A 21,377-nucleotide genomic window follows, 5' to 3' on the forward strand; every position below is an offset into this window, starting at 1 on the left:
TATATTAAAATTTTATAGAACATGATTTATGGTTTTTTTTGCACATGTCATATTGCAACAAAGCTTATTTAAAGATGGTAAAATGAAAGTTAATGAAAGTTGTGTATCTTATTGATTGTGTTTTCTTATGGTAGAATAGTTAAATTGTGATGTGCTTTATTGTTTTTTTTGGACTTAGGGTTGTATTGCATTATGGTATTTATTAAGGGTTATATTGAATTGTAACATTAATATTGTTGACTACGGTTGATATTAAAAGGTTGACTTCAATAACATGTCATAGTGCACCATTACTTATGTTTAATGGGTATGGACCTATCAAATGGTTATATGTTCCCCAAGAGTTGCCTTAGGTTGTGACCTTAAGGGTTTCTTCATATCATGATGTTTATCATGTTGAATTATGTTAACCATAGTCATCTCTAGCTGGCTAGGGTTCAATATGGCTATGATTGACCATGGTTTATTATTGTCGACTTTGGTTGACTATGGTTAATTTTTTAAACGATAGTTTACTATAATAATGTCACATTGTGACATTATAGTTGGTTTATGTGAGTCAAGGTTTTTTTTAATTGACTATGGTTCTATATGGTTGATTTTTATTGACTTGTAATCAACCAAAGGAAACCATAGTAAAACAAGGAAACCATGGTTAAGCATTCCAATGTTTGTCAAAGGGTTATGTTGGATTCTCATGATCCTCATTAACTATGTGACATTGTAATATACTTGCTTATCGTATTATGTCAAATTTCTACATGCCGCAATGGTTACATAACACTGTGATGCTCATTAAGAGTTATGTCACCTTTTGTCATTTCTTAAGGGTTACGTTGTGGTGCAATGTTCATGAATGGTCATGGCTTATGGTTGGCATATGTTAACCCTCTTCATCTTATAGAAGACTATGATTGGCTATGACTATGTCAAATATCAATGTACATTTTGGTTGAATAATAATAAATTGTCATGTTCTTCAATGTCATGTTTCATTGCAATATTCATACCGTATTATAATACATTGTAACACATCACAATGGTTATGTTGGATTGTGACATTCCTTAGTTGATATATCATATTACTACCTTCATCTTAGTTGACTTACATTAAATTGCTATATTTATGAATTTTTTTTATATCTCTATGTTCATCAATAATTATAATGCATTGTGATGTTCGAAAAACGTTATGTTGAATTGTGATATTCATTAATTATTAGTCATTTTGAATTACAACATTGATTTTATTAATTTATATCAAATAATTAAATTATTCAATAAATATACTACTCTAACAAATTAATAATCAATATAAATTTCTTTGACCTGGAATTTAATATAGTATAATTCAAACTAGTTGAAATTAAAAAATTAAAGTGAAAACGCAATTTGTTACTTTCATGGTAACTAATATCAAAATTTATTAATTAAATATTATTTATTTTTTATATTGGATTATAATCCATATTAATTTAAAAAAAAATCGTAATTATAATTTTCAGTTTGTGATTAAAATTTCTTTATAACCTAATGAAAATAAAAGAAAACATCTCAACTGTGAGGGATAAAAATATCGCACGTTGAATAAAGGTCATAAAATTTTAGGTTCCCATGTAAAGCGAAACCAATAATTTAAATCAGGGTGAGAGGTGAGGACTAACTTAATCTTTCATTGAATATGTGAGTTTCTAGATATAAGAAAGGCAACATGAAAATGAAAGAACCAAGAAGATGCAGCCGTCGGTGAATATGACGTCAGCTACAGCCCTAAATTTTTGTAACTCTACACCAAATTGGGCCAAATAGCTATAGTAATATCATCCGCAATGGGAATTAATAACGATTATTTTTTTAACTTTATTATAATTTATATTAATTTTATAAAAAAAAATAATAATTATAATTTTCAATTTAGGTGAAGCGAAACCAAATAGCTGGAACCAAAAATGTAAGTCAGGGTGTGAACAACTTAATCTTTCTTTGACTACGTTAGTTTCTAGATATTAGCAAGGCGAAATGGAAGAGGGTGCAGCGGCCAGTGAATATTACATCAGCTATGGCGCTAAAAGCAGTTTCTGAGTGGAATTTCCAAAAAGTCGTACTAAAGACAATTCTGTTTTTGAGGTTTTCGGGAGACGGCAGAGACTGACAGGTAGAAAAGTCATCAAACTGTTTTAAATTTTTTTGTTTTTGAGGTATTTTGATATATTTTTCTTCAAATTTTCATATTATATAAATTATGTAAATTTACAAAAAAAAATTCAAAATGATAAATTTATTTATATATTTAAAACAAATTTTAAATAACTAGAAACAATTTTTAACTAACAATTATTTCAAAAAAAAAATCAAAATGATAAATTTATTTATATATTTAAAACAAATTTTAAATAACTAGAAACAATTTTTAACTAACAATTATTTCACCTAATTCCAAGACAAATACATGGAAGAGTTCCACATAATTGAGACCATAATATACCTAATGTAAGAAAACAACCACAAAAATCAGAAATTCCGGGTTATATTTATCATCTACCTGCCTACCTGTGCATAAAAGCTGAAGCTAGAAAACGAAATTGCATTGACAGTAGTTAGAAGTAGTAATTACTTCCATATAGATGCAATGTATGAAGTAAAGAGTTGAGGTGAGTTGAGTTGAGAGATCCCAACCCAACACTCACAGTGCGACGATTTCACCCATAGTCGCAGGAGAGAACGAGCAAATTTGGAGTTTTCGTCGCAGGTGTCGAAAGATGAGTAGGCCCACGTAAATTCATGAAAGGCCAAGTGGGCAAGTTTGAAAGGTTTTAAAAGGTTTAAATCTTTCATGGTACAGGGTTAAAGTTAAAGTCAAAGTCACGTGGGCTTTTATTTGAGTGATACTAAAGTTTCTTTAATATGTGAGAGCCAGGGGCTTATAAAGTTTCAAAAAGATTTTGAAAATACAGGTTTTGAAAAAGGTTTATAAAAAGAAACCAAAAAAAAATTGGTTCTCTAAAAAGAAATTTTCAAAGGAAAAACGTTTATTATTAAACAGTTTTGTGGACATATATTTTTGGTGAGATTTTTATAAAAATGAGTTTTTTATTAAAAGACAATTAAAAAAATGAAAAGGGTTTTATTGAAAGATAGTTTAGAGCTTCGAAAAAGTGAGTCATTCCGTATTTTTTTTAATTTTTTCGGTATCATAAGCATACGTGAATTTGGTGAAGAAGGTGAATGACAAGCAAGAGATGATGTCATGAGTTGTAAAGGAGAGTAAGAGCAGATTAAATGAAGAAATAAAAAAGATGAGGCATAGATTGTTGACATTTTTAGAGAGGTCCATGCCATAGCCAAGGAATTGAGAAGTCTTTTAAGACGGAGAAGAGATAGAGGGTGATTTTTGCGGCATGGATCTGCTATAACCTCTTATGTTTACTAGTAAAAAATTTGACTTTTGGATGGTTAAAATGTAAACTTATATTTGATATAAAGAGTTATTTAGGTACCGGTCTAATAAAGCATATGATAAAGTATACAATGCTTTGGTATTGGATTTTATCAAATAGGCATTGGATGAGAATTTTTTTTGCAAGCAACAAAAGCTACATCTTCCCAGGAAGCATGGAATATCTTGAAGCATAAAGTGACATGCAACAAAAAGTTGTGTCATAGTCTATTAAAGACTCACTAGAGAAGTCAATCGCAGAACTAAGTGTAAATGATAAAGACTCTCAGAGGACAACATAGCTTGGAGAATCTCACTCAAATATGGATGGTAGTCTTGAATACTATGAAAGTGAAACCCATCATGTAGACGCACATATGGATTAAGAAGAGAAAACAAAGATTCTAGAGAGAGAAGTCGAAACCTCTACATGTGAAGCATAGAAAGAGCATTTACATGCTAAAGAACTCCACTATAACGTAGACAGTGAAGGTGATGGTGAATCCCAGTGTGACGAGACACATGTGAATGATGAATGCAAAGTGAGTTTTGAATTGGTGAATCCAACAATAGACACATGTGGATGATGACTGCAAAGTGAGTTGTGAATTGGTTAATCCAACAATAGACCTTGATGATGATGGTAAAGATTCCACAAAAAAGTTAATAACATGTGTGATCGAGTTGGTAATATTGCAATTGATGATGACCTCTTTGCATTAGCAGATGAAACATTTAAGTTTGAGAATGAAAAAGAGGGTTTGTGAGATGAAGTAATGGTTTATGGAGGTCAGAGTGCATCTCTCTGAATTCGGCAGCAAGTTATGAATTTGGTGAAGTTCAAATTGTTAATGAGTGCATGCATGCTTAGATATCCCACCATAGAGTGAATAAAAATTATGTTGATGACATTTGTGGTCTCTTGTTTAAAACAATGATTAATCGTAGCTATATGGAAAGTGTCATGGTTGATGTAGAATTAAAGGTTGAAGTTTCCATCGTACCAACGCGTTATGAAGAAAAAGTTGGAACTGCTTATAAAGCAATTCATGATCTAGTAGCAATTGACGATCAAGAAGGGGGTAAAGTGATTCAAGAGTTTTTTATGAGAATATTCATTGAGTGCATAATAGTGGAAGATAGTCTCCATGCAGTTGAAAAGAAAAAGGAAGAAGAGGATAAAGCTCTCACTACAGAGCATGTGTGCATGTAAACATGACACCATACCAGTTACAGTTATAGATGAAAGAGAAGATGAAGAAAAAATGCAGGAAGGAACATGGAAACTTCTGAAGACAAACAAGAAAGCATTGAAATAATCTTTCCGCACTAAAATCAGGAAGAGATTAAATTCTTCTATCAAGGAATATAGTAAAAAGAAGATCAGGAATATAAAACACATGAAGCAGAGAAAAGTTCACAGTTTGAAGATAATGAGTTGTGGAAACTGTCCATGACTGAAAGAATCTTTGAAGAGGAAGCTAAAGAAGAAGAGCTCAACAAATACAAGAGAAGTCAAAGAAAAAATGCAACAATATTAAGTTAATAAAAAGGGTGTTTACAGTAAGAAAACACAACAAAGAATGAAGCAATTTTGAGGGTATATAATTTAGAAGAGACGAAAAATAAATATAACATTGTAAAAAGTTTTGAGTCATTGTAAGCCTAACTGAGGGTTAAACCAGTGAATTTATTGTAAGCCAAGTAAGCATATTTGATTCAAAATTAAACTGAGGTTAATTACAGGGAGTGTTATAAAAAGTAATTACTCTCATATGCACCCAACACATGAAGTGAAGAGTTGAGTTAAGAAATCCAAGTTGATTTTGAGTTAGTCAAGTGTGAGTTTGCATGAAGTTAGTTAGCCGAAGAAGAGTTGAGTCTAGTTAGAGTTTGCATAATTTCATATTTAGTAAATTTGATGCTTAAATACTTATAGTTAGATCATTGTAAGGTGAAGAAACCCAAGAGTAATAACTTGAAATTATGTGTGTGAGGAATATTGATGAATATATTTTTTCCTTATGTATTTTTTGTGTTTTCCGACTCCCCTTTCCTTCAACAATTTTTTGCGTCGAAGACAAAAACAAATGCATAAAATTTCATATTTCATGAAGAGAATTAACCTAGATGAATAGAAGTATTCTCGTAGAATACCGAGGCATATAAGATTTTAAAGACCAGATCAATTAGCAAAATAATTAAACCAATTTCTAAATCCAAATATTGGACTATGTAAGAGTTCTAAACCCAAATATTAGACTATGTAAGATGATGACGTTAGAAGCCCTCCACCCCTAATGCGGTATACGATTTGTGGTTTTTTCGGCAACATATACACATTATACTAACACACACAATATTTTGTTCTCTTTCTGCAACATATACAACTAATTAAATCCAATTACTAGACCATGTAGAGAATGTCTTTAAAGGCCCTTCACCCTCTAACACGGTATAAGACTTTTCTGTTCCTTCTGCAAGATATACACATTGTACTACCTAATATAAGTTTTTCCATTTTGTCTACCAAATATACACATTGTACTACCTGAGGCAGTGCTCAAAATGAACGTCGCGTTGTGCAGCCCCAGGTTTCATCTCATGACTTATTTTGAGCCATTGCAAGCACTATGAGCATCCAAATTTGAGTAGAGTCTGCAAGTGCCTTCATGGCATGAACCTACATTTTAACTGGCACGATTTAGTCCGAACACTCTTTTAGGAAAAACAAAGTGTCCAATATGTGGTTTCCTGGTATGAGCACCCTCAGAGTTTGCATACGAGAATCCATAGTGTCTCCTGCTACTTTATCGCAATTATGACATGAAAATAAGTTTTTGATCCTTGTAATTCTGGAGTCTGGTCCAGTCATTTGCCTCCAAAAATTATTCCTAGCAATGTTCGGCTGGAAGGGTGTTGTTGATTTCGTTTTGCCTGTGAGTCCCCTCCGCAATTAAATACTCGTCATGGGCAGGGGGTTTTCCTATGATTGAAAAGGTATTTAACGACGATGTCCTCGAATTTGTTGGAAATATTGATTACAACCACTGCGTTAAACACCCAGAAAGAAGTCATACTTGTCTGAGCTATTTTTGCAGGTTGCGTCTCTCTCTGAAGGCTGAAGAGAGAACAGAGTACTGCCTGAACCATTCCTCAACACAACGAAAAATTTAAAGCATTTAATGTATTTTGGTAATTAGATATGGGCAAGCATTCATTCTCCGATTATTACCCATACTCCACATACACCTTACACCTCGGCCATTTCTACAACAACAGTTTATTAATTATTTTGCTGTCATGTATTAATTAATGTAAAATTGTGTGTTGAGATAAATATGTATGTAAAAATAATTTTTCATATAAGAGATAAAGAGAATTTCTAAAGAAAAAATGGTGGAGCAAATTTTGATGGGAGAATGAAAAACAACCGTTATTCCACGTGTTTTACTGTGTGTTATTCCAAACTTAGTATGTTCTATTTGTTTGCCGTGAGTGAATACTGGTTTTTTTAAGTCTGTATAACTGCGGGTAAATCTAGCTATTCAAAAATTACCTGCGCGAAATTGAACGGCTCGAAATCAGCTTCGCTAAAGTCATCGCTCTACCTCTCCGTGCAATTTTTTTTTAACAGAACCATGCACTTCAACCCCTTGGCGTCATGGCCGTCATGGCCAATGTGAGATCCGCAACCAATTTCAAGGCTCAAGTTCAAGCGAAGAGCTTGGTCACGCATCCATCGATTCTCAAACGACCTAGTAAGACCTCTAGGTGTCTCAAATATATCCGTTAAAGACTGACCATCCATGTTATCTCTTTCCCACTTCCACAACGCTTCTCCATATGAGAAGCACATCGGTAAATTAACAAACACCAATCACTAAACAAAACAAAAGTTTTCTGTAACTATTGATGTTGTTGCACTGACAGCGGCTGGGAGACAGAAAACGCATGGGCGCGTTGAGCCCATCTTAGGCTATAAAGAGACGAGTTGTGGGGGCAGGATGGGTTTGTTCAGAATGGTTTATGTTCATCCCAAAGTAAAACGATTATTTTAAGTTACAACTTTGGCAGATCGCTAAGATAGAAGTAAATTGTTATCTTGATTAATCATTTATGTAAGTTACTCAAAATTTCAATTAAGAAAAATATTAAATTCTAAATATTTCATAACAAAATTTTAAATACCTTCTGAGGTACAAAAATGATGGTGTGTTAAAATGTTTTCAAATTTAAAAATTATATATATATATATATATATATATATATATATATATATATATAAAGGATGTAATAAATATTATATTTATTGATAGTCATAGTTTGTTTATTTTTGTTGGGAGGGTTTTTGTCATATTTTCTTGTGCAGTTTGCTTCAAATTTAACAAATTTTTTTTTTAAATCACAAATTTAAATTGTAAACTCTACAAAATCTAAGAGTTAAGATTTTTTAATTGTTATATCGATATATAATTAAAACCCTTTTTAAACAACATAAATTAAGAATTTTCCAAAATAAAATATAACTAAATTCTAGCCAAAACTTTAAAACATAACATATTTAAACTGATATAGATCTATATTTAAAGATATTTAAATGCATCAATATATTAAAAATTATAAAATATTTCTCAACCATACAATAAATATCATATATATTTATATTTAAAAATATTTAAATCCATCGATATATATATAATATATGTTAATTTGTTTACATTACTAGTATGTACATATTGTTTTTCTACATAAAAAAAAATAATAATTAATATTAATTAGAAATAATTTTATTTTTATTATTAATTAATTATTAAATTATAATAAATTTTCAGCATAAAACTATAAATTTCATGAATTTATCAATTTTTAAGTTAAACTTTAATTTTTTAGCAAATTAAAATGGTGTATTTCAATTTATTTTATTTAAAAGAAAGATAAAGGTATTTATATTAAAGAAAGTTGGATTTGGTACCATAGCTGTTAGATAAATTTTTATATATAAAATATTTGATTTCGTTGAACGACACAAAAATTTTAATAGCACTGAGTCAAACGCACCAAATGCTTACTAGCACTAAGGCTTTAAAGCCTTCTTAAACTCAAAATATGACCACTGTCAATTTTATAGAAAGATCGAGGAATATACAAAAAAAAATTGCATAATATCATAACAAAAAATTACGTAATATCATAATGGACCATAAAATTGAACAACATCGAACTGCACCCAACAAGAGACCACCCAGTTTCTTGAACCGTGAACCTTAGCAATGACCTTGACCAACAACATCAAACCCCATGAAGTGACATGTTCTCTTCCTTTCCACAACATCTCCAGAACTAGGAACTCCCAACACCTACTAATTGAAGTTGCTAAAGACTTCTAATGCAGACACTTGAACACAGAGGGAATGAACCTCCTCTTGTAGGCTTTCAATCTAGAGTTCTCCATATCTGAGTGGTGTCTTAATAGTTTTTCCTCTAAAAAGAGTTGAAAGGAGCACCTCTTCTTTTCAACCATGTCTTCAAATTTTTGAATAGATGCCAACAACGCTTAAGAAGCATCCAAAATCCCATTGAGCACCATGCTTGCATTGACGTTCTACAGAGAAGCATGATTATTTTCCATCTTTGAGTAAGAACCTAATACCTAACTCCTTAACACTTTTTTTGGCAGCTCTTCCCACTACTGGACCTGAATAAAACAATTGAATAAGCTGGGAGGCCAAAAAGTCAATATATAACTAAAACTGAGACCTTGCCACGAGTCGGACTGCAACACAAATTCCAGAGCTATATTTGAAACCTCAAAAGGAGAAAATCAACGTCGGAGGTTTATCCCAATACAACTAAATCAACTCCATATCCGTATACAATAGACTGATCAGCACGACCGAGGAGTTCCACAAGAGATCCCACCGAGATCAACATAAATAGTCAAGACACCCAAAGAGGAAGACAAATAAGGATATTTGCCACTTGATGATGGTGTTAAGACATTAGGGATATGCCACACAAATTCATGGTCAAAAAAGGGGGGGGGCCGCCGGAAACTATGGCCCTTCTACTTCTGAAGATGGTCCAAAGAAATGGATAGGGCCGAGCACTTCTCGCGTGAATAAAATTTATCTCTGTTGCCTAATTTAATTAAAATAAGATTGCTCTTGGGATTCCAAAAATGCTTGATGAGTGGAGTGTGATAAGATGATCCAGTCACCAATTAACTTAGTTTCATCTTAATAAACCCAACGTGACTAAGGGATTGGGAAGTTGCCAAGACTGTGATCTAATTCTATACATGGTAACACCTTCTTTAGCCAAAACATTAATCTTGGAATTCAAATCCTTGAACACATGGAAGAATTTCAATTGATCAATCTAAGCTGTGGAGGAGAGAATCCATTGAGAAGGGAAAAGACTCTAAACAAAATGACTTTTTGGCCTTGGTTAGCTGTCAAAATACTAGCATGGAGTTTACAAAGCCTAAAAATTTGGAAATTTTATAATCATTAAGTGTTTCCAACCCTTTCTATAATACTACATACTCTATATGATTATTCGTTAATAGACCAAGCAAACTAGGTAACAATTTTTCTATCTAGGACCAAATAAAACCCCTTTAGAAACTTTTATAGTTTCTACATAAAATCCCTCGTGAAGCTTTTATATTTTCTACACTAATTGGGCTATACAATTTCTACATGATATTTTAATTTTACATATTCAAAATTTATAAATGAATTCAATATCTTTAACCACTTTTAAAATGAATTCAACAGGTTTAGTAACTTTTAAAACACTAAATATTTTTTTTCACATTACACAACTCAACTTATAATTCATCCCTTGATCCCAATTAATGGCGAATTAGCTAGGTTCGAGTTTCAATCAGGACGCGAATTACGTGGTTCTACTTCAAATCAGGACGATCGAATAATGTCGAATTAGGTAGGTTCGCGTTTCAATCAGGATCCGAATTACGTGGTTCCACTTCAAATCAGCACGATTGCCCGAACCATAATCACACTAAACTAATCGAAAATTAAGGTGCAAGCTTTGAAACGCAATTTGAATTTTAAGTTTGAAAAGACGTTCTACCTGTAACACACTTGTGGCCTTGGTTTTTTTATACGTGAGTGATCATTTCAATACGTTGGATTCTAATCTAATTATAATTACAATTAGGAAAATAATAAGTTTAAAGTGTTTGAGTTTGCATGTTGAGGAAGTTTCACGGTGTTAGAATCCATTTTACATTCAGCGAATCAATTTAGGATGAACATTATAATTTCATCATCATCTACTTTAGGATTTGAAGCGTCTGGATGCCAGCAAAAGGTCAAAAAGTGGCATTATCAGATACAAAAATGTGTTAAAGAGTTATTTACGTCTGTGCTTCTACCAGAGATATTATGAAATGTATCCAAAGTAGAGATTTTGTGACATGTACTCAAAATGTTTTCAAACAGAGATTTAGAAGAACACGTCTGTGGTTACTGGAAGACATAATATGACGTGTACTTCTATTGTGAATCTGGATAAGTTTAGCAGCATGAGAGGCAATGAATATGAGTCATGAGAGATTTGGCGTGACGGACAATGAAAGTGCCGGCCGGTCATATGGCCTAAATTTTTCTCAATTTAAGTCATGATTGAACGGTAGTCAAGTTGCATTGCCTGCCTTGGAACACTTGGAGTAGAGATTTTTATTAGGTAAATAAGTTTTGATATAATATTATGGTTTATCAATACATATGATACTAGTTTATATGACATTTTTTTAAATAATAAATTTAATTAAAATGCAAAAAAGCATAGTTATTTTGGAGATAAATCTCACCATTTTATTTATATATACTACTAGGAATATTCTAGAATATTCCATTAAAGTTAAATCCACATCATAGACATAATCAGTGTAAACTTTTAAATTTAAGGAGATATTGTAAAATATTCATTATAATATACACAAATCAAAGGCTGGGATTTATCTCCAAAGTAGTTATGCTCTTTTTACCTTTTAATTATATTGATTAATTAAAAATAAATATCATATGAATAAGTGTCATATGAAGTAACTTATGGTGTTTTCAGAATGTGGTATTGATAAGAAATGGTGTTGTAACAAAAACTATTTACAGATTAAGAATCTTAATGATAAAGTAAGGCTAATTATAGATGATTAATCTTGCTTCATGTTCTTTAAATGTATAATGCCTTTTATAATAATTATAATAATAATAATAATTTAGAATAAAGTTATAATCTAGTTAATTTTTTTTTTATGATTATTTTAGTTTTAGTAATGTGAGATATATAGTGAAGTAATTATTTCCATGACTACTCTAGATTGATGGCTTTGAGCATTTACTAGCCATTCACTTTATAAGACTAAGCTAGCACAATTAAAAAAAAAATAAAAAAATCAAACATATATATATAATATAAACAAAATGATATTTTATTTTATAAACATAAAAGTAAAAGTAAAAATTGATTTTAAAACATACATGAATTTTCAAATAAAACCATGTCCACAATTTCTAACATTCAGTCTAATTTTCCTATTATTTAATATTTAAATTGGTTAAATTTGAAATAATTATTATTCTTTTTAATCATGTAAAAGAAAGAAATATGATTTCACACCACAAATTATTTTTTACACAATCAATCACAAATATGATACATATATATAGTTGAAAGTAGATCCAACTAGTTCCAAACATGAATATGGAGATTGAGATATTCTTTCAAAAAATCTCAAACCAACTCTAAACTTAGCATGAACGCATTATACCAAGTCTCTCTCTTAATTCTTACATGTCAAATAACAATGCAAGAAACACATATAATCCACATTCAAGTCACATTTTTTGCTATAGTGTTCATCAACACTTATACTTTGGAATCTTCCAAATTGCGCTTTCTCTCCACCACATCTTCAAGCTTACCTTTTGACTTCAATTTAAAATATAACTATTTTTTACCATCGTTGATTCACTCATAATGATTAACAATATTGAAGTACTTTATTTTTCCAAATTACCTAGCTCATTGTATTTGTCAGAAAATATAGTCAAGTAATAGAACCATCCTATGGACAAACTCCCATCTCTTGGATGGCATAGGTCATTGTATCCACTAGTTATCTAGAATATTTATTTGGATACTAAATGTGTCTAGAAGTTAATCGTACAACTTGACTTGTTCACACACACACACACTTAGCAACATATAAGGATAACATGTAACCGATGTTCTTGGCTTTACACGATCCATCAACTTTATAAAAGATCGTAAACATACTCTAATGAACAATATGTTCTTGTGACACTGTATACAACAAGAACCGCTAATTTAAAATATGTTTCTCAACTCTTATCACAACTTTTTCATCACATAAAATTTAGAAACTCAAATATAACACTAATATACACTTTAAAATACGTCACTAAATAAATGACAGACAAGTATATATTAATGATCTCCTCCGGTGAACAATTTAGATCTCTCATAGATGAAAATAGCTAAGAGTCTAATATAGAATGATTAAGCAAAACCTATGATGAACTAAATCTCCCAAAAATCAAGAGATCAATTTTAGTGTTATGGGAGCCATTTCTTAGCCATGAGCACTAGTAGCTTCTGATGACTTACTGCTTACAATTTCCCATCACAAGACAAAATTGCAAAGACTGTCATAGCCAACACTCCATAGTAATTTGCGGCTGGAAGTAGGGGGTGCCCATCTGTGACAAACTTATGCACTCTTTTGTCAAAGAGGGGTAAAAGTTTGTAAATGTCCAAACTTCATAAAGAGATACCATATGGATCCATATGCATGTGGTCTCGTCGATGATGAGGTCTTGTTGATGGAAGTCTTGGAAAGCATCCATGATAATAAGATTTGGTCGGTGTTGTCATTTCTCCTGCAGAGCTAGCACCCTATTTTCGCAAACCAACAATTCCAATCGATACATTGAGGGAAAGAACACACTATGGCATGCTGACTGCAATGTCTCTCCCCATAGACTCCATCGATTCTTTCCTTTCAAACTCTTCCATGCAAATCATGCCTCCACACGGACTTGAACAATGAAGCTATGACGAGAAAAAAATGTTGTGAAGAGGCTCCCACTCGTTACAAATAGAAACACACCTGAAATATTCAGAAGATTGCAATGACCTTCGTTGATTAGAAAGTACAAATTTGTTCCCTATCTAAATTGTTAAATATGTTACGTGGGAGTCTGGGACACTTTACGACATGAGCACTATTGATGTGGATTTGACATTCAAGACATGCACTATATGATAAATCCCAAATAAAGGTGTTGAGGTACTTTGTAGCTTATAGTCTACACATATCCACAACATAGGTTCACACTTCAACAAACTCACCACACAATCTTCCAAAATTATTCATGCTCCTACACTAATCTAATATATAATTTACATATTAATAACACATTTTCACTTTTGTGAGCCCTCCCATAAGGGAGGCAACCCCACACAGACTATGATACCAAGAAGGAAATGTGATTTACATATTAATCACATATTTTCACTTTCGTGAGCCCTCCCATAAGGGAGTCAACCCCATATAGACTATGATACGAGGAAAGAAATATAATTACACTCATAAATATTTTTCACACATTCAATCATAAACATGATACACATATATAGTTAGAAGTAGATCCAACAAATTCCAAATTTCATTATGGAAATTGAGATATTCTCTGAACAAAATTCCAAACCCACTCTAAATTTAATGTAGAAACATTATCTCCAAATATAAAATACTATTCACACATAATTAAAAGATAATTCAAAAAATACATATGAATTTTGGAACAAAATCAAATGCACAATTTGTGACAATTTTCCAACGTTTTTTCCAACGAGTAGGATGAAATTTTCCTACTTAAATTATTAAATTATACAATTTATCAAAGTGGCTCAACGCTGAGCTAGATTTACAATAACTAGTTAATTTTCCGAAGACCATCCAAACTCTTAATCACCTTGCCACTTTAATTGTTTACATGGCTATTTTTATATTTTAGATCATTGTTTGTGCCTTCCCGTAGTCTAATAACAATCCCACAACTTTTCCTTCGATTTTGAGAGGTTTTCGATTACGGTAGTTGCTTCATGTAATCACATTGCCTTGCAAAGTCAACTGAATGCCTTGAGATCAATGCCCATTATTCAATCTCTCACACAATCAACATTCGAGTTGGCATTCTTGAACTTCTTTTTTCGCACATGGCCCCTACTAGTGTGTGAATGGCATACACAAATCCAATGAAATAGTATTTCATCATAATAGCTATGCTTTGCTCATAAACTTTTGTGACATTCTACGATATAATCATAAAGTTGTTCATGTCACTGTGATATCCAATTACCACCACAATAATGCATGCTCAATTAATAATTATTTATAATTATGGTTGTAAATGAAGTAAATATCATAATTATGTAATTTAGATCGGAACATTTTTATTTTTTTGATATTTGAATGTTTGTTATAAGAAAATCAGAATTATTATTAATTTTTGGGAAACCACCCAAGGTGGTAGTGGTGGGTAGCATATTAACTTGATCTTATTTTCAAAAGTTGTTCATGTCATAAAGTTCTTCATGTCACTGTGATATCCAATTACCACCACAATAATGCATGCTCAATTAATAATTATTTATAATTATGGTTGTAAATGAAGTAAATATCATAATTATGTAATTTAGATCGGAACATTTTTATTTTTTTGATATTTGAATGTTTGTTATAAGAAAATCAGAATTATTATTAATTTTTGGGAAACCACCCAAGGTGGTAGTGGTGGGTAGCATATTAACTTGATCTTATTTTCAAAAGATATTGGAAGCATTTCTAGGCATTTCAAGACATGCCCCATTACCCCTCATTATAACTCTCTTTTCATAACATCGCTAATGATCCTTTAGTGGAATCATCCCCCACTGTTGAAGACTTTCAGAAATTCCAATTTCAATTTGACTCGAAGGATGTTTGGTCATTTGTGATTCCACATGTTACCTCTTTTCAGCATCATTGAAACTTAGTATTTCTTAACACATTACAACACCATTAAATTAATGAACCCTTTTTTATTATTGAAATCCCCCTCAAAACATAGAGACTTCATTGAGAACCATAGGGGATAACCTAGTACCGTGGTGGTCTTTTTGCCTTCAAGGCCTCCCACCTTTGGTAGGAAAAGTCCCATGTCTTGGAATGTCACCTGCTCAATCGTCACCTCAATGATCACTAGTTGACCCAACATTGATAAGATCATCCCATATAGGTTATGAACTATAGGGTACCACATTTTTGAATTACTAGATTGCCATGATACATGAATATAAATATTAACTAAGTTTATATAAGCATCATCTACACACATTGTGGATCATATCCACAAGTGGTGCATAAACTTTATCTATAAAATAAATAATTTCTCTTAGATTTCATCCTTAAATTTCTTTTTCTTATTATATTAAAATATGTTACAACAAGTGGGCCTCAAAATGAGGAACAAGAAATTAGTAAGGATCAATAATTCGATATAATTTAGGCAAAATAAAGAGACATTTACATAGTAATCCTTGATGCTCCTCAGCCATAAACTTTTAGTAAAGGAAAGGTAGGGCCATCAAATTTTATTGATGGACTCATTAGATCCATTATCCACTACATCCACTAAATGAGAAACCAATTTTCCTATAGAGTCATGAAATTCCATATGAACTATCTCCTTGATCTTCTATGATGGGTGGGGCACCATATGCACCTACACCTATAATGCGTGGGTATTTTTAAAGCCCTAGTACGTCGCGCTTCAGTCCCACATAAGGCACTTGTTACTCTAGATTTGCACATATCTAATGGGATTTCCTAATAATGGGATGGTACTTGTTAAGTCCTAATAATTTTTAGAAACAAGGAAGGAAATACTATATTTAGATCAATGTTACTTGTAGAATACATGGAGAATACAAACACAACACACCATTGGCACTAACTTGTTGAGTTCAAGTGAATGAAAGAGGTTATGGGTGTATACAGCCCAAATTGTGAACTTGGAGTCAACGCACATCCTTATTCTACTATAAACTTCCTTCCCTTAGTAAGGGGTTGCATTAAACCAGCAAGAGAGTAGTGATCCTCGATGAAATACAATTGCAATAGGAAACTCACAAGCATGGATAATTTTAGGGGCTAATATGTGTAGGTGGGCTAATTTTCCATGCTTTCAAAAAAAAAAATTTGGCCAAATTCCATTTTTTTCTAAAATGATTTGCCCAAATTTGATAGTACACCATTATTGTACATTAAAAATTGCCAAAATATTATGTTGACTAATATAAAAGCATTGGAAATCTAAATATATCTACAAAAATATCACCAATAATTTTACGATTTACATATAAGGGACTAGTAAAATTCGCCAAAGTTTCTAAACTTTAAGATTAACTTCCAACTACAAATAATGACATTTACTTGAACTTAGTCAATATTTTATTGCAAACCAATTCCCAAAATTATAACCTACCCCTAAACCAATCCTCCATTCTCTCTTTGATTGAGGCTATGTCATTTACTACCATTGCACCCTTGACAAAGCCATGTCCCTTGATTGATCCAATTTCAAGATTTACTAAATCACTACAAAGATGCAATTCACGTAAAACAAAGGAAATGCATAGTTATCACTAGTGACCTAACTCAATCAAGGAAGCCTCCCATCTAAATGGTCAACGTTGGGAATTTGGAAATGCTTAAATTTGCCTTTGCATAGTTATAGCATCCCCAGTGACCTCACTCAATCAAGCGAACCTCCCATTTAGATGGTCAACATGGGGAATTTGGAAATGCATCCTCCATTCTCTCTTTGATTGATGCTATGTCATTTACTACCATTGCACCCTTGACAAAGCCATGTCCCTTGATTGATCCAATTTCAAGATTTACTAAATCACTACAAAGATGCAATTCACGTAAAACAAAGGCAATGCATAGTTATCACTAGTGACCTAACTCAATCAAGGAAGCCTCCCATCTAAATGGTCAACGTTGGGAATTTGGAAATGCTTAAATTTGCCTTTGCATAGTTATAGCATCCCCAGTGACCTCACTCAATCAAGCGAATCTAAATGACCTCACTCAATCAAGCGAACCTCCCATTTAGATGGTCAACATGGGGAATTTGGAAATGCTTAAATTTTAAATTTAAAGTTAAATTACATTGTTTGAAGTGTTAACATTTAAATGTGCCACGTGACCATTTATAATATGATGTATCAATATATATTGAAACATGACACGTGACCATTTAGAATATGATGACAAAATGCTACCGTAAGTTTTGAAATTTTTAAAGAGTGCTCATGTTTATAGTGTTCACGTTCATGCTTAGCATCTATAATATGATATGTGAAGAGAGTAGAGTGAAAAAATGCTTGAGGGCCGAAGTTTTATAATGTGTTAATGTGTACTATAGAATTAACATTGGAGGTTTACATTTTACAATTTCCAAATCTCATTCCATATCATGGAAATGAGTGTATTGGTAAGTCAAGAGTTCCCGAAACTTAAGTTGTTCTCGTATTCCAATATTTCGGTGATTCACCCGGAACTATGTGTGAGTCTAAATTGCCACTTATCAGTCGCTTCTTTGACTTGAGAACAACGAAGGAACAAATTAAATGTATTTTCTCTCAATACCTACAATACCATTTTCTCAATAGTATATGTGTAGGTGGATTAAATTTCCATGCTTTAATATTTTTTTTTGGCCAAATTCTATTTTTTTTCTAAAATGATTCAGCCAAATTTGATAGTACACTATTACTTTACATTAAAAATGGCCAAAATATTATATCGACAAATATAAAATCATTGGAAATCTAAATATTTCTACAAAAATATCACCAAAAATTTTACAATTTACATATAGAAGACTAGAAAGATTCACCAAAGTTTCTAAACATTAAGATTAACTTTATCCTTAAAATTTTCCCTACCCACTAAAAACTATAAATGACCACATTTACGAGTTTGATCAATATTTCATTGCAAACCTATTACCAAAATTATAACCTACCCTTTTAACCCATACCCTCTCCGATATTGCAAACCCATTACCAAAATTATAACCCACCCCTAAGTCCATAATCTCTTTGACGGAGGCTATGCCATTTACTACCATTGCACCCTTGACAACCCCATGTGCCTTGATTGATCCAATTTCAAGATTTACTAAAGCACTACGAAGGTGCAATTCCCGTAAAGAAAAGGCAATGCATAGTTATAGGATCCCTAATATATTATTCAGATTCGGAATATATTCAATGTACTTCTAAAACATTCTCATTGTTTAAGTGTAAGTTCACATTCGAATGTTCACATGTAAGGTAAGTTTACAGGTACGTATACAGGATTTACATGGAAAAGGTTATATCTGTGAGAACTTGCGAGGTTACCATTTACCATATGACATAGAAGCAGAATAAAACTACAAAATGTTTGAGGGAATTTACTATATCTTACCATTTCCAAATTTCATTCCCACATCATGGAAATGAGTGTATTGGAAAGTCCAGAGTCTCCAAAGCTCAAGTTGGTATCATATTCTAATGTCTTAGATGATGCGCCAGGAACTGCGTGTGCCAGTCTAAATTGCCGCCCATCACTGGCTTCTTTGACATGAGAAGAACAGAAGGACCAAAGTAACTGTATGGGATCAGTTTGCAGAAACCTCCTCTGCACTCTCTTGCCATCAGGAAAACGGACACCTAACCGACAGATGTTCACTCCTTTATCACTTTGTGGCTCCTCTGGGAGAGCTGGGTACTCTCGTTTCACTGCAGCTTTTTCTTGATTATCTTCCTTGATTGCCTCTAGTGCTTTTTGTTCATTATCTTCCTTGATTGCCTCTACTGCTTTTGGTTGATTATCGTCATTGATTGCCAAAGAAGCAAAGTCAGCTAAAACGTCTTTCCCTTGTACTATTTGTTCACGTGCATTGTCATTAACATTTGATGTCACTATCTGTTCATGTGCAATATTATCATTAACATTTGATGTGACCCTCCTCCTCCTTCGAAGGCTGAATTCCTTGGGGCCCTTATCCATATAAGGTATTAAATCCTGTAACAATTCCTGTGGATCGAGGGTGCCTGTCCAAGCTTTCATTTTTTGTCCAGTAATAGAATCAATAACAAGTGTTGACGGAAACTCACTCAAATGATAATAGGTGGACACCTTTCGCCGTTCTTCATTGTCCTCATAAATTTGCCAGAAAATGAAAAATGCACTTATAGTCTCCCTCACACCCTTGTTAGCCCAAGTGTCTCTATTAAGCATATAAGAGCTGAACTCTTTTGGGGATTGTATATTTGCGATGAGCCATTTTCCTTGGCCTGCAGCTTCCACCTTAGCCTGCTCAAAACTGCCTTTGAACATCAATTCCAATGGTGGGCGATACAGAGTTTCCAATCTATCATTGCCTTTATCCCAGAAAGCCCAGGAGGAATTAGGTTCTGCCGATTGTTGATCTCTTCTTCGTATAAACTCATCATCGTATAATGCTTCCCTCTTAACTGGTAGTGGTGGGCGTACATAGTCTGTATGGTCACTGTACTCATGGCTTTCCCTTTCCACTACTGGAGCATTACTTAAATTAGAACTAGTAGAAGCCGATGGCAATTCTTGATTATCGGACTGAGCATAGAATAACTGTATCGCTTCGTCCAGATTCCAGTTGGTTGCCTCCAAAAACCGCCGCGCCTTGTCTGTCGATTCCCCAACAATTTCAACGAATGAAACAATCTGTTCCTGCTTCTCTGCCGAGGTTTCCATTGATTAACGAATTTTGTTACGAGAACAAGAAATATAAGTTCAAATAGATCCCCCTCAGAAATCTATTTCTTTATTTATGTAAAAAATACCCAAGACGCGCAAATGCTATTGCTAGACTATATGTCGAAAGTAACCCATGGTCAGAGAGAAACTGACCCCTCTCTTAATATGTACTATACTATTTTCGGTGCACATTAATCAAACGACGTGACCCTATTCTATTTCTTATCACGACGTCAATCCATCAAATATCAATTTAATATTATTAAAAAGGAAATAAGACCTCACAACCAAACGTCGGCTTAATTATTTCAGTGTTAAGAAGGGATGGACCAGTCCTCGAACATGATAATCCAATTTTCAGTGCAAATGTCCGTTTCCACCAGCCTCTCCGCGACGTCTTCTCTTCTTGGAGCTTTTTCATATTCTAGAATCATTAATATAAAATTTAATGTTTTCATTAATATAAAACTTATAATCTTATAATTTATGTCGGTCTATAAGAAAAGATGGTTGGATTTAAGTTTTTTTTTTAATGTTGAGAATTTATAAATATATATTATTTATTAATTTAATAAAATAAGATTATGAAAGGAAGAATATACCCAAATAAATAATTATCCTTCATATTTAACTAAATCAAAACACAACATTGATTATACAACAAAAAATCGTCTTCATTATTAGTAGGTTGAGTAGGGCCTATAAGAATTCATTATTAGTAGGTTGGGTAGGGCTTATAAGAATTAATTGATCATTCATTCTATATAAATTTGCTCTTTCACCATAAGTTTTTTAATGTTCACCAAGCTTTAACATAGGACAACAATATTTTTCGTTCGTATAAAAAAATAAAAGCATATTATCTCAAATGTTATTGGATAATAGTCTTAGGGACCTCAGTGCATGCTTCAAATTTTTCAATGCAATATTTCAATTACAAAAATTTAGTTAACTACAATTTTCAATTATAATTCCCATGTACATATATGTATATAGAAAATCTTATATAAGTACGACACCAAGTTCAGTTTCGCACCAATACCC

General features: G+C 32.5%; 1 pseudogene; it reads right to left on the minus strand.

Moving 5' to 3' along the window:
- Nucleotides 1-19,031: 19,031 nt before the first annotated feature.
- Nucleotides 19,032-20,330, minus strand: LOC149231217 (plant UBX domain-containing protein 7 pseudogene; annotated as a pseudogene).
- Nucleotides 20,331-21,377: the final 1,047 nt, after the last annotated feature.

Source organism: Pinus tabuliformis, chromosome J (assembly GCF_031772625.1).
Source record: "Pinus tabuliformis cultivar Carrire ecotype Pingquan chromosome J, CPIR1, whole genome shotgun sequence".
Taxonomy (NCBI): domain Eukaryota; kingdom Viridiplantae; phylum Streptophyta; class Pinopsida; order Pinales; family Pinaceae; genus Pinus; species Pinus tabuliformis.